The sequence below is a fragment of the Cucurbita pepo genome, chromosome 10 (genome assembly GCF_057944985.1).
Source record: "Cucurbita pepo subsp. pepo isolate OVF chromosome 10, ASM5794498v1, whole genome shotgun sequence".
Classification (NCBI taxonomy): domain Eukaryota; kingdom Viridiplantae; phylum Streptophyta; class Magnoliopsida; order Cucurbitales; family Cucurbitaceae; genus Cucurbita; species Cucurbita pepo.
This window is the reverse complement of record NC_141807.1, coordinates 16,991,810-16,998,206: the sequence shown is the minus strand read 5'-3', so window position 1 is coordinate 16,998,206 and position 6,397 is coordinate 16,991,810. Positions and strand designations below refer to the sequence as shown.

General features: G+C 39.4%; 1 long non-coding RNA gene across 1 annotated transcript; it reads left to right on the top strand.

Moving 5' to 3' along the window:
* The first annotated feature begins 2,518 nt into the window (after positions 1 to 2,518).
* On the top strand, positions 2,519 to 4,638 carry LOC147790918 (uncharacterized). The gene is made up of 3 exons (XR_015422628.1): positions 2,519 to 2,671; positions 2,753 to 2,833; positions 3,333 to 4,638. It is a non-coding gene; the product is annotated as an uncharacterized LOC147790918 (long non-coding RNA).
* Positions 4,639 to 6,397: the final 1,759 nt, after the last annotated feature.

The following is a 6,397-nucleotide window of genomic DNA, read 5'->3' as shown; positions in this document are numbered from 1 at the left end:
ACGAAGAAAAACAACCTCGAGAGCGTGCCAAATTGAAGGAAATAGGTTTCGAAATTAAATTGGGGATAAGAGTCAAAATTCCTATCTACGATCTCTTTTCCTTCAAATTAAGGATTCCTCTAGCTTCAAAGGAAGAAGTCGAGTAAACTTGATGAAGGAATCGAGAGCTGAGACATCATAGAACAAGCTACCCATGAGATCGAAAATCTGGCGTTTCAAGTGAGTTGCATATCGAAAACGATTTTTTGAAATTAAGTTCCTACACTCAAAGACGTTCCTTCAAACCAATTCCTTTAGCCTGAAGATAGGATATGGAAGGGGTTCAATGAAGAAGTAGGGCCTTGAAACCCCTAGAATCGGCTACACAATAATAAATCTTTCGTGCGAGACTATAAATAGTTTGGTGTGAAATTTTGCTTAAAATTCAAATGTTTTTTATTATTTTTTATTTTTATATTTATAAAAGGATAAAACACATAATTTTGAAATAAAAAAAAATATAGTTATCAAATGAGCCTAATTTTTAACATATCTATCCCAAAGGAATGCATGGGCTCTAGTGGCAATGGTGCTTCAACTGTGTGATAGACCATGTGAAGTTAACATGACAATAATAGTAGGTTCTAAAACACAAAATTATGTGAATAAATTTCATATATTGAGGTGCGGAAAACATATACACACGGGCAACTAAAAATGAAAGATCCACTATAAGGGCATTTGGTCTAGTGGTATGATTTTTATTTTTTTTTTTACAAATTAGGTGGAATGAACAAACAAAAATAATGAGTTTAAAATTACCAAACAAAATATCATTTTTCAAATGGAATGGAGACATAAGACCATTCGAAAAAAGAAAAGGACAAAAGAAAAATATTAAATACATTTTCAACTAATGCATTTGGTTGAGAGATATTATGGCCAATATAAGAAAAATATAGCATTAACTAATTTTCATGGACACATATGGATCCTTAGCATACTAAAATGACTGTTGTTATTGGTATCAAACCAATAACAATTCATATCAGCTAAATCTTCCAATTGATAATTAGGCTCGAGAAAGAACTTGAATTTATTTTTATATCTATCAACATGTTTGCTACTTTTATCTAAAACTTTATCACGAGTTTTTCTTATTTGCATTGTAAAATTATGTATTTCTATGGATATCATTTCTATTTCTAGAATTGAAACCAAAACATGTGGATAAATTTCAAATATTGAGGCGCATACAAAATATGGACCAGCAACTAAAAATGATAGATCCACTACAAGGCATTTGGTCTAGTGGTATGATTCTTGCTTCGAGTGCAAGATGTCTCGAGTTTGATTCTCAAAATACCCCCAACAATTATATCAAATTGAAGTATGCAATATAATAAGATTTGAAATAGGTTTTTTTAAACCTTGAACCAAGAAGTAATTCAAATGGATATTTGGAAAGAAAAAAGAAAAGAAAAAGGAAGCTATATTTAATTATAATTTACAAGTGTCTTTATAACATGTTAATTGAAGAGAGCAAACAACAAGAATAAACAAACAAAGGAAATTTGTGTATGTATGATTCTCTTCAAATCTTGGAAACTAAGAGGATTCCTCTCCTTTCTTGACATAAAGACTTACCTTTTCGGGACTTTGACCATAAACAGTCATCTACTCTTACTCCTACTCCCTTCTCTAAAAATCAACATGGCATAATCATTCCATGAAGGCCGAGGTAGTCTTATAAAAGAAGATGAGGGTACCACTTTCAAATCATTCCATGAGGACTTGAGAAAGTTTTGTAAAAGAAGATGTGGGTACCACTTTCTATTGCAGAATTTCTATGTGAATAGAGAATGAACCATATTCTTGGGAGATAAGATAGAGCCTCAAGCCTAACTTCAAAGGCATTACACAAATTGTTCTATAATATTTTTTCTAGGATCTCTTTGTTATGTTGTCCGCTGAAGGTTTCAGGAAAGGGACACGATTCTCTATCGCACTGATCTCCCAATAGAAGTTTTACCTAGGTCATCTGTCGTCACAATCCTTTTAAGAAAGATGCGCCCAAATAACCAGTGAACAATAACATTTAAAGAAGTTTCAGAGAGCGAGAAGGGGATTGTGATAGAAGTTGCCCTAGGTAAAACTTCTTTAAATGTCTTAGCCAATCATGACCTCATAATGAGGAGTCTCTTGGACAACAATAACATATGGACAACAAATGTGTTAGCCAATTGTGACGGTCAAGATTGCTCAAGGTGTGTCTTTCAAATGATCGGTAAACAATAACATTGCCCAAATAACCGCCTTGGACAACAAATCATTTACAAGAATGGCTGAGACATGCAACATGCAACCACAAGCAACACGACTTGGGCAATCATGACTGGGACATCTGCCTCCACACAATTTATTGGATGAGGCTGACTTTAGGTCTCTCAATGCGCTTCCAGCTGATCTCATAATGAGGAGTCTCTTCCAATGTCATTTTGCCCCTCCAACCCAAATAGGGGTCCAAGGAAAATCCAGCCAGATTGCCTGCAAAAGAAAGGAGAGGTTAGAGAGAGGTCGGCCGGGAAGATTAACGGACCACCGCCGGAATCCATCTCCAGACGAGACTCGTACCAGGATTGAGGGGCTAGCAAGGCCTACGCACCATCAAAACCTAAGAACATTTCACGGGGTAAGGTTTCTGAACGATATTGCTCAGATCTGAGTTTTCCCATACGTGAATCGACCCTAAAATGTTGAAATCTTCACCTAGGAACAACTCACGCACGGTCTGTGAAGAAGTTTGGCCGAGACCTCAACCCAAAGGCGGAGATCCGAGGGTCATCCAAGAACGGTGAGCGAACTTCCGGCGTTCTTGAACGTTGCCGAAGGAATCATATTGATCCGATCTACGGATCGAAAGATGTGAAAATCGGAAAACAAAAACCGACTGGGTTTCGGTTTTCAGAGGACAGAGAAGAAAAAAAAAAAAAAACGGCCGGCGAGCGGCGGAGGGCGGTGACAGGCGCCGGACACGCGTCGACCACCGGCTGGAGCAACGCAGCTCCAGCGAGGCGTCGACACGTGTCGCCTGCAAGCCGGGCCGAATCGCAACGCGAGCCGAGCCGACCGGACCGGGCCGGGCCGGCCGACCCGCGACTGTGCAGAATTGGGCGCGCGTGGCAGGCACGCGTGCAGACTGCGGCTGGCGCCTTCCCGCGCGCGTGGCCACGCACTTCCAGCGTGCTGCTGGGCGCGTGAGCGCGCGTGGAACGGCCAATTTGGCCCGGTTCTTTTCTGTTTTCTCGATTTTTGTCCCGGCTCCAGTTCTAATACTGTTTTTACGTGGATAGGGACTTAATTTAGAGAAATCAGTATTTTTGGACACCTCACGGGCAAAGAAACGCTAGCAAAAGGGCACGCGTCAACCAGGTAAGTCACCACCCGGTATTTAGGAAGAAATACTTGTAGGATTCGCTCAGATTGCATGCATGCTAGTAGTTCTGCTTCAGATTAGCTCTTCATGTAAGTTACTAGTCAGTTTATCTGTTGTGTTTGAATTGGGTAAATTACATGAGTGTTGCTTGTATGCCTTAGGCTTCCGCCGTATGTATGCATGCGTTATTTTATGTGTAGAATTGAGTATGCCGGGTTTTGGGTGTTTGATGGACGAATTCGCCCCATTGAGCGCGAACTTCGTGCTCTGGGTGCTTGATGGAGGTCATCGCCCCGTTGAGCCGGTATGCCTAGTTTGCATGAATTACATACTATGATGTTAGAAGAAGATTGCATGCACCCTCTGTTAATTGCTAGGGCCCATTTCTTTGATAAGATTAGGGAATCTTGGTTAGGAGCGAAATGCCGCTCTAGCCTGACTTAATTTTTCCCTAGAAACTTAGCGGTTTACCACGGTAAGAAGGTACCCCGGAGTGTTCATAGATTGCTAGCGTGTGAACGGTATCTATAGCTTCGTGGGAGGACCAAGGGGTCCCTGATCAGTCCTTACTGCTCTTAGCCATTTCGCATGGGAAATGTGTCCCCACGTCGTACAGCCCATTAGCTGCATGGGAACGGGTTGGGTCGCGCCCCCCATAGAGGGACTAGATGGGCGTAGGGGTACTCAGCACACCCCTAGGCCAGGTACCATGTAGTCCCAGATAGCCATGTAGAGGTAGCACCTCATAGAGAGATACCGACCATATTAGCTTGGCATAAAGAACCTTTAGGCGTTTAATGAGAGAACGAAAAATCAGTGAAACCCAAGGGGCAAGCCCCAAGGGACCTAGATTAGAGCCAGTCGTCCTAGAACCGAAATAGAAAACCGTGGCAACCTGTTAAATTAAGATGCGAAAAGAGCCTACAAGTAGGTGGCTTACTGAGTATAATTTTTATACTCATCCTTGCTATGTTTTCCTTTTTTTTCAGGAGCTCGAGGCGTCGGTCAAGAGTGGGCGTGATCTGAAGGGAATTGTCATAGAGGAATGGGTTGTCCCGGGGCGTCAGTCCAGTCTTAGTCTTTATTTTTGTATTCGCATTCTTTTGAAATTTATTTTCCAAACGATCTTGTGTTCTGTGTTTATTGTTCGAAAAACTTTATTGAAATTTGATGATTTTTGCTACTTCATATTTGAATCTCTTGTGCATCTGTGTCGTGTCGTTAGTCACTGTCCGTAGTAAAATATTGGGCTGTGACATCCAACCTACTAGGTGCTGTTGAAAATCACTTCTCGATTTGTTGAGTCTTCATGTCTTCTCTGCGAGTCTTTCCTACTTTCTTCGCTTGAAACATTTTCTTATTTGTATGATGTCATACCACCTGCTTCTGCTTGATGTCTTCTTGGTCCAAATAATAACGTTTCAAGTTACTAACGTGGACAACAAGGTTAGTCCGCATCCATAAGAGCAATTGGATTCTATATGATGTCTTCATAATCTTATGGATAACTTTAACTAGTCCATAGTATTTTCACACCAGTTTTTGGTTCTTGTTGCTTTGAACTCGAAGTTTATCTAAACTTAACTTATATGAACTCTTTGTTTTTCTTGAAATTGATGTGGTTGACGCTTCCGACTGACTCTTCTCTTCATCCGTCTAGATGATATTTATGAGTGAACATGTGTTGCTTCAGTGGATTGTTTCTGTCTCCCTTCTTCAGTATCTGACCTTGTTTTTGTCTCTCCTGGTGGGGATAAATCCATTATCTGACCTTGTTTTGCGTCGTGGTGTTCATGTAGTGGCAACAAGGTTTCTATTGAGGTTGGCTCACTCGATCTCCCCTTTTCAATTACAACAATAGCAGCAAGCATAGATTCATCATGGCTATGATTCTTTCTCAACTGTAGTATGACATCATTTTCAACCCTCTTGGTTGATGGATGTTTTTCTAAATGATCGTCGGGTTAGACTCCATTACTACTAGACATTTTGCTAGGGGCATGTAAATGACTTTGTGTTTCAGCAGGACGTTCATTCCTGACACGATGTTGAGGTCATCCATTTCAACTATCACTAAACAATTTGCCTAGTCCAAGGCTCCAGCTGGGTCAGAGATCTCATTGTGACTCTTAAGACAGGTAAAGCTTCCAAGTTGACGGCGTTCATCTTTTCTGTATCTTGATGCCAAAGGATGTTAAACTATTTTGCATCGGTCTCCATCATGAGTTGTGGGTGGCTCTAGAGTTGACAATGGTGTTCCTTACTACTTTGTGCTTTACCCAAACCTCAACATACATAATATATATATATTCATTTAACTATAACACATATGGTCCATGGAAGAATTGTAACTCTTATGCTCATTAACATTATAATGGCTATTACGTAAATTATAACCTAAAGTTGATAATTGATGTCCAATTAACCAACCCTAAATTTGTAATCATTGTGGAGTGATTGAAATTACAATGGAAGTAGTTTAAACTCCTAGTATCTTAAATGAAGTTGGTCTCTTCCAATAAAACACGAATTTCTCTTTAATATCATTAATACAATTATGCTTCATCTTGAACCTACTAAACATGAAACTAAAACTGCGTTCAATTTAACTCCATTTTATTGTCATCTTGAATGACGTGTAGGACATATTCTTGATTTACCTTGATATTTCATATTAGTTAAGCTTTTTTGTAAAATCACGATTACACAACAACAAATATGAACTTGGGTCTGTTTATTATTTTAAAGAAAATTTCTTTTTCCATCTTATTCCTAATAACTCTGCAACTAAATTCATATTATGCTAAGAAACAAATTTTTTACTAGCAAGAAGTAGAATATGCAACTTTAACTAAAATTTCATCTATACAAATTTTATTGCCATACAACATAGATGAAAATTATAGCCTTCAAACAAAAACTAGAGTAGTTGTGGTGAACGGGATAGAAACTCTAGTGTTCATCCATAATATACAACCACTA